The sequence below is a fragment of the Drosophila bipectinata genome, chromosome 3L (assembly GCF_030179905.1).
Source record: "Drosophila bipectinata strain 14024-0381.07 chromosome 3L, DbipHiC1v2, whole genome shotgun sequence".
Taxonomy (NCBI): Eukaryota; Metazoa; Arthropoda; class Insecta; order Diptera; family Drosophilidae; genus Drosophila; species Drosophila bipectinata.
The window spans coordinates 26400733-26418655 of record NC_091738.1 but is presented as its reverse complement, the minus strand read 5'-3'; the positions used below and the strand labels follow the sequence as shown (position 1 = coordinate 26418655).

Sequence of the window (17923 nt, the reverse complement as noted above, 5' to 3'; positions counted from 1 at the left end):
AGCGACCAGGACCAGGGCCAGGACGAGGAGGAAGCCATCGAATGAAAAGAGGGAGGCGATGGATGAAAGAGCTCTAAGAAAACTGTTTGCGTGCCCACGCGGCGTATGTGCAATGTCCTGTTTTTGTTTCTGTTTCAGTTGCCATTTCCATTTCCAATTCGATTCCATACCTCCCTAGAATGCACACAACTACATCGAGGAGGTTAAACAGCCTAGTAATTTGATCGAGCTGAGATCGTTCTTGGGCTTGGCATGTTACTTTCGATACTTCAACAAGGACCTCGCATCAATAGTGACCCCTTTGACAGAGTTACTGAAGGGTGATGGGGGCAGGGTCAGCAAACACCGTTCAAAAGGCATTTCGTTGAGCTTTGATAAGCACCAATTAAGCTCATTTGACAAGCTTAGAAATATCCTTGCTTCAGAGGACGTTAATTTTCATTACCCAGACTTTAAACGACTATTTGATTTGACAACTGAGGTTTCATCCATTGGCATAAGTACTCCTATTGGCATCCATTAGTATATCCACAGTACTCTTATAAAAATTGCCTGGTGTCCAAAGCTTGAACGGAAGCTAGACGATGTCACGCAAAATTCCTTTAAGCGACCATAGAGTACAATAGATCATTTCACTCTGTCATTAATATGAAACCTGTTGAGATCATATATGCTGGTCTTTGCCCCGGATATAATTATGAACTTAAAAAAAACACTGGAGGAGAAGTTAAATCGAAAAAATCCAGTATTTGGTGTTTTAGTTTTTAGGCTACCAGTTTACTAGAAGAAGTACAGCAGCTTCATCGTCACTGATCGTGGACAACTCCTGGTTTCGATCGGTACTCCGCATCTCTACACGACTGCAGAGGCAACTACCAAGTGACCGGCCGTGGGCAGTAACTGGCTGCAACGGGTAGATTAGAACCAACACATCTGTGAGCACCACGTGCCACGGTGGCAACCTCCTGCAAACACGGTGCCACAATATTCTATAACCTTATGTTACATATAAAGCTTATGAGCGGGCGTATGCACCTGCGTTGTGGAATGGAAGTATGTGTGTCAAATAACTAATTCACAAGGCAACAACTAAAGGCAATCCTACAGCAGCTAGCGAAAGCGGCGACAAAAAATTTACTCACGCGAAGAAGATGACTGCAGGGTAAATCTAGCTAAGACGACCAAAAGCTCCGAAGAGTGGCTCAAAAAGGTAGAATGGGCAAAAAGTTTGCTACCTTCATATGGCATGACGCCAAAGCCCACTTACACAAAACCATAGAGGGAACGTACCGAGAGGAAGCAGCCTAAAAGGTCCTTCACCGAAATAGCTAAATAGCGCAACCTAATCGGTGTCATTGATCGAGGCAACCCCGAAGGTATGATTCCGAAGGGCAAGAAGAAATGGGTGGAATCCACCTTAGCCAGGAAATTCTTTGAAATTCTGGCCAGGGAACCGGGCCCCGCACGTCTGCAAAGACGGGGGGTTGTTACAGTGGAGTATCAAGGCTGTGGCTACGAGGATGGCTTTGTTTCGCTGCATGCCAGCAGGATGGATGACAATGACATCTCCGACAACGAAGAGGCAGAGGTCACAGTGGTGAAGGGTGATTTAGCAGATGTCCCTACGGAATCTAAAGATAAGTCATGACCACTGAAACCACTAAGCCGGGCCGCCCTCCTCCGCCCTCTTGCGCCATCTGGCTGAGGATTGAGCTGTCATCGCCCTGGTCCAAAAACTATAGTTAGTAGGAGGAAGAGTCACTGGACTAGTGACCAACGACGGTAAGCTGCTAGTAGCAGGTTCAGAAGGTACAACTATTATTCCCGATAGAGAGGAATGGAATAATAAAAACCCCGGTCCAAGAATGAAATATGCTTCTACACAGGAGGTTCAAAACCAGAAAAGAAGTAGGAGGAGGTGTAACTTAAGCAACTAGGCATCAGAGCCTCATTTAGAGTACCCAAACACTACAGCTCTTCCAGGATAAGCACTATCAAAGTATGAAGATACTTTCATTCTTGAAACCTCGCACGCAGCGAAGTCAACATATGCAGCGATAGCCAAGTGGCTATTAAATCGATCAGCCCGATCATCAGCAACTCGAAAACCTCGAAAAAACTCACACTCTATGCTACTGCGCAGCTCTACAGTCACTTAGACAATTACATCTCGGAGATAGTTTCCAAGCCGACATCACGGAGGTGTCCGATACAGATCCAAAGAGGATACAAAAATTAGCAAAGCCTCTTCACTTATTTTTTTATTTCTTTAAATTCTTTATTATACCCTTGCAGAGGGTATTATAATTTTGTCCAAAAGTGTGCAACGCAGTGAAGGAGACATCTCCGACCCTATTAAGTATATATATTCTTGATCAGGATCACCTCCTTTGAACACACCCTTCTTTCCTTTGCACGCAGTATATAAGTCGGAACGGCCCGGATCGGCCGACTATATCCTATAGCTGCCATATAACTGATTGATCGGAAAAGGTATAACTTTGGTGTTTTTAAAGTTAGAGACGTCAAGCTATTTTTGGCAACACATTACGACATGCCAAATTTCATAAGGATCGGCCGACTACATCTTATAGCTGCGATATAACTGAACGATCGGAAATGACCCAACTTTCGTGTTTTTGAAGATAGAAAGCTGGAACTTGTTAAAGATTATATTTTTGGTCAGTTTATCCGACCTACGAAATTTCATTAGGATCGGCCGACTATATCCTATAGCTGCCATATAACTGAACGATCGGAAATGGTATTTGGTAGAAATATCAACTTTCGTATTTTTGAAGATAGAAGCTTGCGACTTTTTTTTAGATTTTTTATTGTAACTAATTGGTTTTATTATGATGTAATCATAAGGATCGGCCAACTATATCCGATGTTTGCGATATATATCCAATTTTGGCTGCAAGAAGTTGATACTTCGGCTCCGCCCGAAGTTAGCTTTGCTTTCTTGTTTTTAATCCAAATTTTATTGCACAACTACAACAATGAATTTAAATTTAACGCAACAGTAAATTTAATAAAACTGTCAAGAAAAATTAAAATGAAAATATAAATTAAAATAATTTTTTAGTTAACTCTTAAATAATAATGTATACCTATAGTTCAATAGACGTAGTCGAAATTCATCGTTGAAAATGTTTATTTTAAGACAAAAACTATTACATATTTTTTCTTTTATATTTAAAAAACCACTATTACAATATCAGAGTAGGATCCGAATGTGAAAAGGCACTTGTCACAACAAAGGCAAGATCAGCAAGGGCTAACAGTGGTGCAAAGGGTAACCACTGTTACACACTTCAAGCAGCGATAAGCACTTCCTAGGAATTTAACGGTCGTACAATTCATAATCAAATCTTAATTCTATGATCTCACTTTTCGTCTCACTTAGTAGAAAATAAAGCTTAGGCATATGGCTGACCGGCTGACTTAACAGAGATTCAACATCCGCTTAAATTATCGGTTCTGCAACTTAGGCATTGCCAGATGCCGCGGGAGCAGTTTTACTATCTATCGAAACACTGAAATAGTCAGTATCTATCGAAACACATGAATACGCTACATCAAGATGTATGGCTCTTTTAGAGAGGCAGGTGAAAAGCACGCCATATCGTTTCTGTGAACTCCGTCTGACCCGCACCATCAGAGGCCCAAAGTAGTCCACACCCGTGTAGCTGAAGGTTCTATGAAAGGCTGCGTCTCTTAAATAGGGAAGTTCCGCCATACGCGGCGGTTTGGGGGCATTGCATTGTTGGCAGGAGCGTCGTATCCAAGCAAGGGTTGATCTCAGCTTTGATATTAAAAATTTTTTTTGTAATTCGTTGGATAAGTTCTCTTTGGCGATATCGTGGGGAAACACGGTAGTGGATGAGATCTTCTTTCGTGTCCCACCACATTCTTAGCTCCTTCTTGATCTGTCGTGGATGTTCTTTCGCCGAGTGCGCTCAGTACTTCTCTGGAATTCGATACCCAGTTTCGAATGAGGAATCCACCCTGAAGATGAACCCGAACCCGACGCGGGAGTCTTATGGCTTCTTCCTCCGTGTTGACTCTGTCTAGAATGTCGTCTACCAGTGATTTTCCAGGACGCACTTTATAGCGCGTGAGTATTGCTTCTTGAACGACTCTGCATTTCTGTTCTTTACGTACTGGGCACTGTTGAATGGGCATGGGGTAGTTCTCTCTCCGTTGTGTGTGGGCCTGTAAATACAAAGCGTTGGTATCTCTAATCTTCTGTGTGTATCCTAACCTGGTGAAACATCTCAGCGATATCGCCGCCGATCGTAGCCGCCACTCGCCCAGGCGAGTGGTCTGATGATAAGTCGGTGACTTCTTTGTCATTTATTATATTGTGAGGTATGTTTTTTTGGCACCGCAAAATCAATAAAGCCTGGGTCGTGCGTGGGTCTGTTGGCCAGTATATGGGACTTCCAAGGGAAACATAGTCCAGTTTATAGTTTCATATTTACAATTGAGTAGTATATAGTTGCTTTTTTTTTGGGAGTCACTAGACGTGGTCCCCAGTGCATATGTTTGGCATTGTAGCCTCCTGCATCTATGATATGATCCCCAAGTGAATTGTAGAAGAGCATAAATTGTAGAAGACCAGTAAACGGCGATTGAAAGGCTTCCGTTACTTGATTAAATTTGTATCGATGTGGCCTGCAGAAAAATTGTTGCAAACCTTTTGTGAAAATGGTTTTTGATGTGTTATCTGATTATAACTCCGGTTCTGCCGTGGGTTTTCCATCTGGTTGAACTGTGCAGTAGATTGTATAGCCTCTTATTCGAAAATTTTATTTGCTTGTAGGATGCGATTTATAATCTCCACAAATGCGAATGGAGCTATCCTTTTTTACTATGGGCACCGTCGGAGGGGCCCACACCGAATACTCATTAGGCTCAAGTATTCCTTGAGCACAGATATGGTCTATCTCTTTTGCATATAGCGTGATGAGTGCGTAAAGAATTCGATGCTCAGGCAGTCTGGAGGGCCCCTGGTGGCCCGTATACCGACCAAGTTCTTATAAAAACTATTGGCCGAATTTCCTTAGAATTGCTGCGATACCATTACCGTACTGCACTCCATGAATACCTTCTTTTCTAAGCTCGGGATTACCGTTCAACCAGATTTACTGATACGAACATTCTCTCACGATGGTGGCAAACCAACCGGAATGAACTTTTAACTGGCATGAGCGACCGTTGATGACCATGACCACGGATTTCTTGGTGCTCACCACCGAATCTTTTTGATGACCACGTACTGGGCGTAGGCGATGAGATTTGGTTAACTCATCTTGACTGTTACTGCGGTATACTCGACGTATGCGGCCAGATCTGTCAGGCTGGTGGCGTTGCGGAACGGACACTTCTTACGGACGTGCCGAGCCCCACAACGAACGCAACACGAACTTATTCCGTGAATGGATGCGGGTCGTCGGGCCTTATCGCCTCCAAACGACAACGCAATCGCGGCGCCTGCTTCACTAGTAACGTCTCGTTCCATGCCCCGCTGCCCCGTCAATTCTGCGTCGCGACGCGTCGGCTAGCAAGCTTTGGTGGGGACCCTCGTCGCGCCTGCCCCACACGAGTCCGTCCCGCAACATGCAACCTTACCTTTGTCCGAAATTGCACCCTACCTCTAAGGAATCGCTAATTGCACCCTTTTCTCCTTAATGTGACCATGTAGTTACCAACGGACTCGTCGGGGTGTTTATCACGCTTGTGGGAATGATATATTGCAGCAATTGGTAGGGCGCCAAGTGACTGGTTATTATGTAATACACATCTGTCAATTGCAATTCACTGACTTGCCTGGGTGATGCTAACGACACTAGTAACTCATAAAGGGGCGCACCCGCTAGTGTAAAAACAACGCCGTCTTCTTCCGGTCCTCGTCCACGACCCTATTTGCTAAAAGGTACAGCTCGAAGCGATCTCGGTACGCCTTCCATTTCCCAGGGGTTAACAAGTCGAAAGGTTCCAGAGTTCCAACTCCAGCTATGGCGACTCCGCATGGCGACTGGAAGATCGCTTTTCGCTGGCCACAGTATTTGGCTCAACTGTACAGCCGCTCTTAGCGAGACTCCCTCTCGGAGTTGATTGATTATCACTTATTTCTTCTTTCACCTCTTCGCTGGCGCTTTTCTCAGCATGACCGAAAGTTCGGCGCTTATCCATGTGCTTGCTTCAAGAATAATAAGACTACCAAATTCGACGTACGCTAAATACTCGTCAGTAAAAAGAGATTCGCTAAAAGGTATAGTTCGAAACGGTCCTAGTACGCGTTCCATTTTCCAGGGGCGTACAGGGGACGTCTTCGCCGGCGATTTTTTTAGCTTGATCAAAAGTTATTCATCGTGAATCGTGTAGAAATCAGGCACTGAAATACCTCCGCTCACTTTATCGGGCACACTTCTTTAATTCGTCGCGCTCCCTGAGAAATCGAACCGAAGGATTTCTCAAGGTCCCATAAACAACTTTTCAAATACCCCGGCTGTTACATTATATGATTTGCGTAGCATTTTTTTTTATTTATATATAAATATTATAAATTGAAAAAGCATTATAACTTTGAAGAAAACAAGTAATAATTCTTTAAAAATAAATTCCTGCGTTCATTACCTGGGGAATATAAAAAAGTGATACAAGTCTACCATAACTTAGTTTTAAGGAGTAAAATTCTTACATTAAAAATGTTAAATGTAAATTTTTAATCTTACTGTCGTAATCCTTGATAAATTTGGCATTTACTTGAAGTTTTTGAACGGTGATAAATTTTGGTAGAAAGTCTGGTATAATTACATTCCCATTATCATTTTCTTCAGACAGAATTTTAATTAGCATTTTCCTTGTCTTAAATTCATTTTCCGTCAGAGTATACGTTTTTTCATACATAACAGTTTCTGGAGTCAGATTACATTTTAATGCAAGATTTAACCGCAACTCTAACGACACATCTGCATAGTTGTTTAAAGTAATGTTAATACTGTTTTTATTCGAATAATAACGTACCATTTTTCAAATCGTCCAACAATCGTAGCTTATCAGGAGGTGACATATTCCATAATGTAACAGAGTTCGCATCAAACTTGATAGCTGTTATATCGACTGCATCATACACCATAATATGATCAGATGCGTAATTATCAAACATAAAACGTTCTGTTAGCACTTGATAGTCTCTTTCGGTAAATTGGTGGATACCAGAATAACTTTGCGATACATATATTGGTTCATAATGACTAATTTTTACTGTTATATCAGCCTTTCGGGGAATATTAGCTTTACCCACTGTTCCAACTAACGCAAAGAGAAATAACGGGCTCCATATTAGAGCAATAAGAACCAATATTATAGTTCCTCCTATAAGAAGCTTGATATACAATGCTTTCGGCTCACCACGCAAAACCGGAAAATCTGTATCGATCTGCCTGTAGCATCGAACAATAAAAACTGACTGAAAAATGTCTTCCATTTTTATCCATTCCATAACTGTGAGGGTGGTATCTATGCACACCCAATCTAACATAGTTCGAAGTATATAAAGAAATGGTATTTCCATATAACTGTGTAGAAAATATATTAAACTTGGTTCATGGTTGCAAATTTTATAATTAATTACATTTTAAAAACAATATAATTTACTAAGGAAAACCCTTTTGTAAACACATTTCCTAATATTCGTTTTGGATAACCACAACGTATTTGGTATGCGGATAGTAACATATGAAGACACTTGATAAGATAAAAAAATACAGGAGCTGTTTCGCCAAAACTATGAGCTGTTACGTATGGTACTAAAAAAAACATCCATATATGAATTCCAACAACAGTAACGAAATGGAATACTATTTTATATATCAGAGCTTTTCTTAGATATATAGCCCGTTCAGTGACTATTGTTATAAATTGTACGATAAGCATTAGTAAAAAACTAAAAGGGACTTTGTTTCCTTGAATGTATGTCTCCAAAACGCTGGTACTATACTTGTATCGGTACTGAAAAAAAAAATTAATTAAAAACAAGAAAGAAAAGCTAACTTCGGGCGGAACCGAAGTTTATATACCCTTGCAGTTAAAATCGCATATATATCGCAAAAATCGGATATAGTTGTCCGTTCCTTATGAGAATATCATAATAAAACCAATTAATTACAATAAAATATAAAAAAAAAAGTCCCATGCTGCTATCTTTAAAAATACCAAAGTTGGTATTTCTACCAAAAACCATTTCCGATCGTTCATTTATATAGCAGCTATAGGATATAGTCGGCCGATCCTTATGAAATTTGGCATGTCGTATTATTTTGCCAAAAATAATTTGAACTCTCTAACTTTCAAAACACTAAAGTTATACTATTTCCGATCAATCGGTTATATGGCAGCTATAGGATATAGTCGGCCGATCTCGGCCGTTCCGACTTATATACTGCGTGCCAGTGCCGGCGTTAGCCAACGCGAGGATTTATCGCGAGGCCTTATTGACATAATTAAAAGAAATATTTTTACATTCGTTTAATTCAATTAAATTTATTTGTTTCAATTTAGACATGTAAGTTAAACATCCAACCTTTTTTTTGTGCGAATGTGTCGATGACAGTGTCGAAATCAGTCGAACGTGAAACATCCTTTTTGATTGACAAAACGAGCGATGATAAGCGATCCTGAGCGATACTTGATCTCAAAAAGTTTTTAATTTATTTTAATTTTGAGAACGATCTCTCACTGCTAGCCAAAGATATGGGAATAGTCAATAATATACGATATCCAATAAAAGTGTTCGGGAAACCACTACCGCAAGAACGGAGAAATCGAGGAACCTGAATGGCGTTTTGCATATCATCCGTAATGAAATGCCGGAAGTTCCGAAAAAAGCTCAGCACCATCCAGGTCCTTCTCGTTCTCGTAACGTAGCGCTAAGTCTAGGTCCTTACAATGCTTTAATAAAGCGTCTTCAGGCATTTTTTTTTAATCTTTTCGGATCGTTTGGCAGAAATCTAAACAGATTTTCGTAATTCTCGAATTGCTCAAACCGTGCAGACACAGCAGACAAAGCTCCATCTACAACGACGTTGAAAAATTCTATTTGTAAAACTTATTCCTGTGATTTTTCTAAGTTCCGAGGATCATTATGACCCTCATACTCAAATTGTTTTCAGACTTTTCGAATTCTCTTAGTTTCGAATGTGGGTTCTACATTGAGATCTTTTAACAGCTACAACTAATGCTTTCTCATACGCAGTACAGCGATATTCGGATAAGAAACTCTTAATTCCTTTTAGCCCTTTCACAGCTTCATCAAGTACCATATCTTTTGACTGCAATTTTTAGTTCACGACATTTACAGCGAGCAAAATATCGTACCAAACAACTAAACCTACGACGAATTCCATTTTCATCATTTTTTTACTATAGACTCAACTTTGTGTTTATTTACAAAATCTGACTCTAAAGAAGAATACTCAGACAAAGCTTTGACAACACCCTTAAGTTGAAATCTTACTGCTTTGACACTTTTTATACGACTCTCCCATCTTGTTTCAGACCCGTTTTTTTCACCAATCCCAACATGTTTATGCAAAATCGACCATCTCTGTGTTGATGATCCAAAAATGCAGTAAATATTATTCAGTATGCCAAAAACATAATCTGCTTGACGATTTGCGGCAGCCATGTCACAAAACACTAAATTTAAGCTGTGACATGCGCAGGGTGTGTAGAATGCTCGAGAATTCATTTCTCTGATATGTTTCCCTTGATATTGGAGCCATTGTTGTAACCCTGGCCCCGACAATCTGCAATAAGAAGACCAAATTTGTCCAACTCAGTACAAGTCACATTCATCAAATTTTAACCCGTGGAAGATAAAACCGGTACGAAGTCTAAAAAGCGTTCTTCAACTCAAAACTTCTTCAGTGTCCATATCGACGAATCGGTTGACAAAAGATAATTTTTCTTGGCGACTCGTGTCAGGCGTACAATCAAGTATCAAGGCAAAGTAATTGGCATAAGAAATCCTTAAACAGATTTTATCGCGAACAGTGTTTCCCAACAAAGCTACAAATTCGTTCTGCGTGTCTTTTCCGAGATAATGAATGATCGTGTATTTCTTGGGATGAGATTTTTTCCAAGTGTTTTTCCAAACCGGTTCAAAACGTGCAATCATCTCGACAAGCCCCAAAAAGTTGCCATTGTTTGAAGCAAAAAACTTATCAGTTTGACCTCAAAAAGCCAAACTATGTTCTGCTAAGTACAACGTGATAAGCAACAAGCGCGCTTCAATACTTCTCGCCAGCGCATCGTTTCATCCAATATCATTTTTTGCAGTTTTTTATCAATGCCAGATACTTGTTTAATTCTTAATTCAGATTCTATTCACCTGCAATGTAACGATGAATTATTTACAGAATGTCGGTTTATAAATTTTGTGGTAAAATACGCATTCGTTTTTCAAATTGAGGTTATAGTCACTCCACGATTTTGTTAAGGTATGATTTACGGTCACTCAAAGCGAATATTTGCCACTGTCGTTAATCAAGTCAAGATTGGGCTATCATCTGTTAACCAATCGAAAGTTTTAGTGGAACACATTAATAAAACTGTTTGAATTTAATCTAAAAAATTAAAATAGTCAGTATACCTTTGAAAGTTTAGCAAGTGAGTTTGTGATAACTCGTGGCTCTCTATTGCTGAAGTTGTATGTTTCCAATCTTGAAACCCAAGAACTGCAAATCGATAACTTGTTTTTGCGCCGATTTGAAAAAATTTTACAACAAAAGCAGAATATTCAAATTTTTTTATAGAGTAGACTATCCATCGTCGATCGACACGTTCTCCGTTTGATAAAACGCTTGATAAATTTGATAAATTTGATAAACGCTTGATAAAACGCCGTTTGATAAATTCGAATGTATTTCTCTCTAATCTTAAGCCTAACTTATCTATTGCGGCGAAGCGGGGCGAATGCGCACCAGAGCGAGTATGAGCTTTCGCTCCTGCTCCGCCCTAAGCTATCTTAAAGTAAATTTAGAAACTAACAACTACAAAATACAATTCAACTACATAAACTTTAATTTAAATTTTCGACAACTTCAATACAATAGCAAAGCAATAAACACCGGCCCCGTTGAAGGCCTCCATCAGGCTTCAACCAACTGGCAGCCGCGCCAGCTTGTGGACCGCTCTCCTGTATTCCGCTCCAGAGCTAGTTCGGACGACGGCGACCCTGACCCTTCCGTCCGCGCCGGCGTGTGTTGCTCCTACTCGTCCCGTGAGCCACTGTTGTGGCGGCTGGTGATCCTCTGCGATCAGGACCAGCTCGCCCTCCTTGTTCTGCCACTTCGACCGCGCCTGTAGGCCCAAGACGTACTCCCGGGACCATCGCTGCCAAAACATTTGCTTAATTGACGAGACAAGCCGCCATCGCCGCAAGCACGTTAGACCCTGCTGGTCCTGCTGGATCCTGCGCCCAACGAACCATTGAAAAGCCAATCAAAAGGAATCAGTTGAAAGGTCGGAAACTACTTCTAAATTAACTGCTTTGGACGCAAAACAAACAAATAAGGCAATGTAGGACTTATAGGGTGGCCTATAGGGTAGGCGAATTTTCAATGTCGTATCAATAGGGCCACAAAAATCAACACCACATATGGAGAATGGGCGGAGAGCACGAATTCTATCTAAGGGTAAGTCACCCATGATTTGAGTCATCAGACGAGGCTTGCATTTAAAGCAGCGTATGCATGACCGTACTGTCTGACTGCAGACTTCCTGCGCACTTACGATCCATATGCGCAGTCGCAAAAGACTCACAAGTGCTCGTGGACCCACATGAAAATTCGACTCGTGCAAGTATCGGACGTAGCTCTGAACAAATTGAGAGCGTTTTTTCAACAATACTGGAAACTTGGCATCGTACGATATAGGAGCATTAGCTAGTCGCCCCCCAACCCGCAACAACGAAAAGGTAAGCCCAGCCTCTGAAGATTCGTGTAGAAAGGGATTTAGCTTTTGTAGGCTAGGGCTAACACTTAAATTTTTTTCCGAATCTTTTCTATTTCATCTTGATACTCGTGCTCTTGGACTATTTCGACTATTTTCTTAAAGGCTTCATTATATTCGACAGGTGAGGGAACAATATCAGAATTCACTACTAATTTCTAATTCACTAACACTCGCAGCAGTTTTAGGTGAGAGGAATAACCTTCTATCACTTCCAATAAATCTGGGGTAGATACGATTGCGGTTAATCCGACCGCATTCTTTTTCGCTTCCATCTGTAGAAGTTCTGGTGACGGATCAAATCGGGGGCTCGTCGGCCACTTATCTTCGGGTTCCTTTAAAAACGATGGAACTGTAAACCAGATCGATTCTACAGTCTCCTTTACGTCTCCACCTCTGGACACTATATCTGCCGGGTTCTGTTTAGTTGGTACATGCCGCCACGTGCTATCATCTGACCACTCTTGAATTTCAGCTACTCTATTCGATACGAACGTTGACAACGACGATGGATGGGAACGAATCCAATGAAGAGTTACTTCTGATTCCGACCAAAATACATTTCGTTCGATCGGAACTTTTATTAGAGGCTTTATCTTGCGGCAGAGATCTGCGAGAAGGTGAGCGGCACATAACTCAAGACGGGGGAGCGTCTTTGTCTTGAGCGGCCCTACTTTGGACTTTGCCGTCAACAATGAAACTTTAATACCTTCTGCAGATTTGCAACGAATATAGACGCAGGCTCCATAGGCTCTCATCGATGCGTCAGAAAAGGCATGAATTTGAATCGGTGACATCGGCTCGGTAAACACGAATCTCGGAATTGAGATGTCCTCTAATTGCGACAAGGCAAATTGTATTTTGTTCCACGCTGTTTCTAAGTGCAGTGGAATTGACTCATCCCAATCTAGCTTATTTAGCCAAAGTTCCTGCAATAGGATCTTTCCTTTTATAAGTATAGGGCTGAATAGGCCAAGGGGGTCAAACAACTTCGATGTCACCGAAAGGATGTTCCGCTTGGTCGCCCTTTGACCCATGACTGAAGCATCAATTTCAAATTTAAATAAATCTTCTTTAGGAACCCAAGCGATTCCTAATGCTTTAGTCAGTTCTGAGTCCGAAAGTGTTATTGGCTTAACCGTGCTCTCGGATGCAGTAACTTCAGGCGAGTTTGAAAACCACTTGCTGAATTCAAACCCATCGTTTTGAAGAACCTGAGTTACTTCAGACTTAATTGTCTTAAGCTCCTCAATGCAACCAGCACCCGTTAACATGTCGTCGACGTAAAAGTCGGACCCAATAACTTCGGCAGCTCGAGGGAATGTATTTTTCACAGATTCACTCAACCTCTTTAAACACCTTATGACCAGGAATGGGGCTGGCGCAGTGCCATATGTAACGGTGTTGAGCTTGCACAGTTTCAAGGACTCTGATGGGTCTTTCCTCCACACTATCAACTGGTATCGCCTATCGGCTTCATTTACCATTACTTGGCGATAAATCTTTTTTATGTCGGCTATCAGAGCGAATCTGTTCAGCCGGAACCTAAGAAGAATTGAATACAACTCTTCCTGGATGGTAGGACCAACCATCAACAGATCGTTAAGACACTTATGTGTTGATGTCTTACAAGACGCATCAAACACGACTCGTAATTTGGTCGATGTGCTTTGAGGCCGTAAGACACACTGATGGGGTATGACGTAGTGTGGAGTAGCAAGAACATCATTGCTTGTTGGGGACATATGACCTAAGGATTCGTATTCTTCCATAAATTCCACATACATTTTCTTTAAATTCGGATCTCGAGATAATCTTCTCTCGGGCGACAAAAAACGGCGTTTGGCTACCTCGAAGGAGTTTCCCAAAAGGCTTGGATCCGATTTAAATGGAAGCCTGACTTCAAATCGACCTAAAGGCAGCACAACTGTATTTTTCTGATAATGTTCCTCACATAACTCTTGTTCAGGTGACAAAAGCTTTTTGGAAGTTGGTACTTCTTCCAACTACTTTTTTTTTTTCTTGGCAATTCAGGCTAGAGACAGGCTGTTGAGGAGTTGAGGTATTTGCCTTATATTTTCCCGATACTATCCATCCAAGGAGAGTTTTTTGGAGGATGGGATGGTTTGGCCCTTGTTTTATTTGGCCAACGGACAACAATTAAAAAAATGACTCAGCTCCAATTAACATATCTATCCGCTGAGGTTTGTAGAAATATGGGTCTGCTAGCGGCAAGTTCTTTGGTAGGTCCCAATCTTTCACGTTCACTGACAGGTCAGGGTGATAACCCGAGATAGTTCTCAAAATCCAAAAGTCGAACGGAAACTCACTACCATTAATCGTTGACTTCACCACAATGTGTATCTTTTTCTTAACCTGGGAATTAGCTTTACCAATTCCAAGCAAGTTGATACACGATTCCTCCCTACGGATCTGTAAGCGTTGAGCAAGTTCTTCAGTAATGAAGTTCATTTGTGACCCAGAGTCAAGTATTGCTCGGGCCAATATATGCTCGCCATTTTTAGTTCTAACGCTTACGATCGAAGTCGCTAACAAAACCCTTTCTAGAGATGAGGCATGCAAAGCATGTGACGTAGAAGGGCCATCAAGATGTAGCGCTGGAGGAGGATGTTCATTTGGTGGTGGTAACGCCAAGTTATTTTCGGTCACAGTAAATCGGTGCAGAAGTTTGTGGTGCGATCTTGAACAAATTTGACACCTAGTCGATTTACACTTCGCAACCGTGTGACCTTTTCGCAGACAATTTAAACATAATGAGGCTGACTTGACAAACTCAAACCGTTGCATTACAGCAAGGCGAGCGAACGGACTACACTGGGCAAGACTATGGTCTTGTGCGTTGCAATAACTGCAAGCTTGTTTATTGGAAGCGGAGCAAGCCAACGAACTCCTATTGTGCTGCTTCCCGAACCCAATTTTCTCCTGTTTTGGCTTGCCAGTCTCTTCAGCGGACAGGTGCTGGTACCTACAATTTAATATTTTTTCGAAATCGGACCGCAGCGGCAATTCCTCATAATTCAGTGACTCTTCCCATTTTTCTCTGGTCACTGGATCTACTCTACTCAAAACTAAGTGAATGATCATTGAGTTTGCAATTTTAGTGTCATCTCCTATGGATAATAGTGACCCATAGATCGATGACACTCTGTCGATGAGACCTCTCAACGACGACGCAGACGGCTGGGAAACTTTCGGAAGGCTCAATAATTTGCTTATTTGGTTCGCAAAGATGAGACATTCGTTATCGTAAACTCTTTTTAGACTAGCAATAGCTTTGTCATAATTACTCTCGGTGACTTGGAATGCCTTGATAGTTCCTAAGGCTTCACCAGAGAGGCAAGAAATTAAATGGTTAAATTTCTCGATAACAGGAATGTTCACATCCTTGTCTACTAATGTCTCAAAGAGACTCATGCACTTTTAAACTCCGAATAGTTTCCACTGAATATTGGCATGCCAAACTGGGAAGTCAAGCTCGAGTTGGGGCTGCAGAAATTGCAGTAGCTGGTGGGGACTCTTCAGCTAACGTGAAGGCATTTAATAATGACATCACCCTTGCCTTAGTTGTTATCTCTAATTCTTCCAACTCGGCTCCAAATTCATCTTCCTCATCTAATGGCTCGATCTGGTCTTGCAACTCGTTTGCCTTAAATATTGTCTCATTTAAAACCTGAAGCCTGCACTCTAGCTCGGTCTTCACTAAAGGAACTGACCCAGCTTCCAAACGTTCCTCTAACCGGCGAATGCTTTTTACCCAGACATTTAATCTTCTTCTTAATTCATCAAGAGTCGTAGATTTTAGTTTCTGTTTATTACTTTCCATATTTAAATATATTTATTTTTTAATAAACAGACAACGATAAAAAATTTAAAATTTTGTGTTTTTTTTATTTTTAAATAAAAATTTCTTAATTTATTTGTTAATTTGTAAAAATAAAAATTTTTTATTTTAATTATTTAATTAATAAATAAATTCAAAAAACGAAAACGAACGAAAAAAGATGTGGATATGTATTTATGTTTTTGTCAATTTTAGCCACAGACAGTTTGTTAATTATTTAACTAAACTAATCAAATTGTTAAGCTCTACTAATTTCAAGTACATATGCGCCAAGAATTGAAAGGAGGGTGCAATATTTCAGCACAAGACGAAGATTTAATTTGTCTCTTCTCAACTTTCAATTTTTTGCACAAATACCTGGGGTTCTGCCTTGGGATCCTTTAATCCCGCTGCCACTTTTCTTTTGCAATCGATGCAGGTGCACGGCATGGAAGTAGATGGGTTTCGATGAGTGGCGATGATCCTGCGGTGATGATCCTGGCGGCGTGAGCGGTTTCACGACGCGGTGAAATTTGTTTTTTTTTATTTTCCACTTCACGGACGCGTCGCGAGCAGCTCTTTAACTTGTAGTTCTTTTTTTATACCCTTGCAGAGGGTATTATAATTTTGTCCAAAAGTGTGCAACGCAGTGAAGGAGACATCTCCGACCCTATAAAGTATATATATTCTTGATCAGGATCACCTCCTGAGTTGATATGAGCATGTCCGTCTGTCCGTCTGTCTGTCTGTTTCTACGCGAACTTGTCTCTCAGTTTTAAAGCTATCGTCTTGAAACTTTGCACACACCCTTCTTTTCTTTGCACGCATATAACGTATATAAGTCGGAACGACGGGGATCGGTCGACTATATCCTATAGCTGCCATATAACCGATTGATCGGAAATGGTATAACTTTGGTGTTTTTAGAGTTAGAGAGTTCAAATTTTACATGAGAGCTACTTTTTGCAAAACATTACGACATGCCAAATTTCGTAAGGATCGGCCGACTATATCCTATAGCTGCCATATAACTGAACGATCGGAAATGACCCAACTTTCGTGTTTTTGAAGATAGAAAGCTGGAATTTAATACAGATTCTATTTTTGGTCAGTTGACCCAACCTATAAAATTTCATAAGGATCGGCCAACTATATCCGATGTTTGCGATACATATCCGGTTTTAACTGCAAGGGTATATAAACTTCGGCCCCGCCCGAAGTTAGCTTTCCTTTCTTGTTTTAAATATTTTCACTATTGTCCACCCGGGGGCGCCAAAATGTATAACGAGATTAATTTATCTCACACTTCAAAATAATAAAAAAAAGGGTGGCTGCAAAATATTTAAAAATTCGCGAAAAACGAAAAGAATGGTCGTGCCTCATCAACGTTATAAATTCGATTGTATTTCTCTCTAATCTTAAGCCTAACTTATCTATTGCGGCGAAGCGGGGCGAATTCGCACAAGAGCAAATATAAGCTTTCGCTCCCGCTCCGCCCTAAGCTATCTTAGAGTAAATTTGGAGACTAACAACTACAAAATACAATTAAGCTATAAACTATAATTCACAATTTTCGACAACTTCAATAAAATACAAATCAATTAACAGTTAGAAAGTTCAAATTTGATATGAGAGCTGTTTTTGGCAAAACATTACGATATGCCAAATTTCAAAGGGATCGGCCGATTATATCCTATAGCTGCCATATAACTGAACGATCGGAAGTGACCCAACTTTTGTGTTTTTGAAGATAGAAAGCTGGAACTTGGTAGAAATTCTATTTTTGTCAGTTAATCCGACCTACCAAATTTCATAACGATTTCGACTATATCTTATAGCTCCCACATAACTGAGCAATCGGAAATGGCTTTTGGTAGAAATGTCAACTTTGGTAATTTTAAAGAAAGAAGTTTAGGACTTTTTTTTAGAATTTTTATTATAATAAATGGGTTATATTATCATATTCTCATAAGGATCGGTCAACTATATCCGATGTTTGCGATATATATCCGGTTTTAACTGCAAGGGTATATCAACTTCGGCTCCGCCCGAAGTTAG

At 40.7% G+C, this 17923-nt stretch overlaps 1 protein-coding gene across 9 annotated transcripts in view; it reads right to left on the bottom strand.

Moving 5' to 3' along the window:
• Positions 1-17923, bottom strand: part of Pzl (Piezo-like) — a 472153-nt gene that overhangs the window by 40737 nt on the left and 413493 nt on the right. For 8 of the 9 annotated variants that reach the window (XR_011442830.1, XR_011442831.1, XR_011442833.1 and 5 more), the window contains 3 exons: positions 7646-8022; positions 7036-7589; positions 6744-6980 (listed from right to left, as the gene is read on the bottom strand). The exons of the other annotated variant lie outside the window; for it this stretch is intronic. The gene's annotated coding sequence lies outside the window, so the exon portion shown is untranslated. The remainder of the gene's footprint in view (positions 1-6743; positions 6981-7035; positions 7590-7645; positions 8023-17923) is intronic. 9 annotated transcript variants of the gene reach the window in all.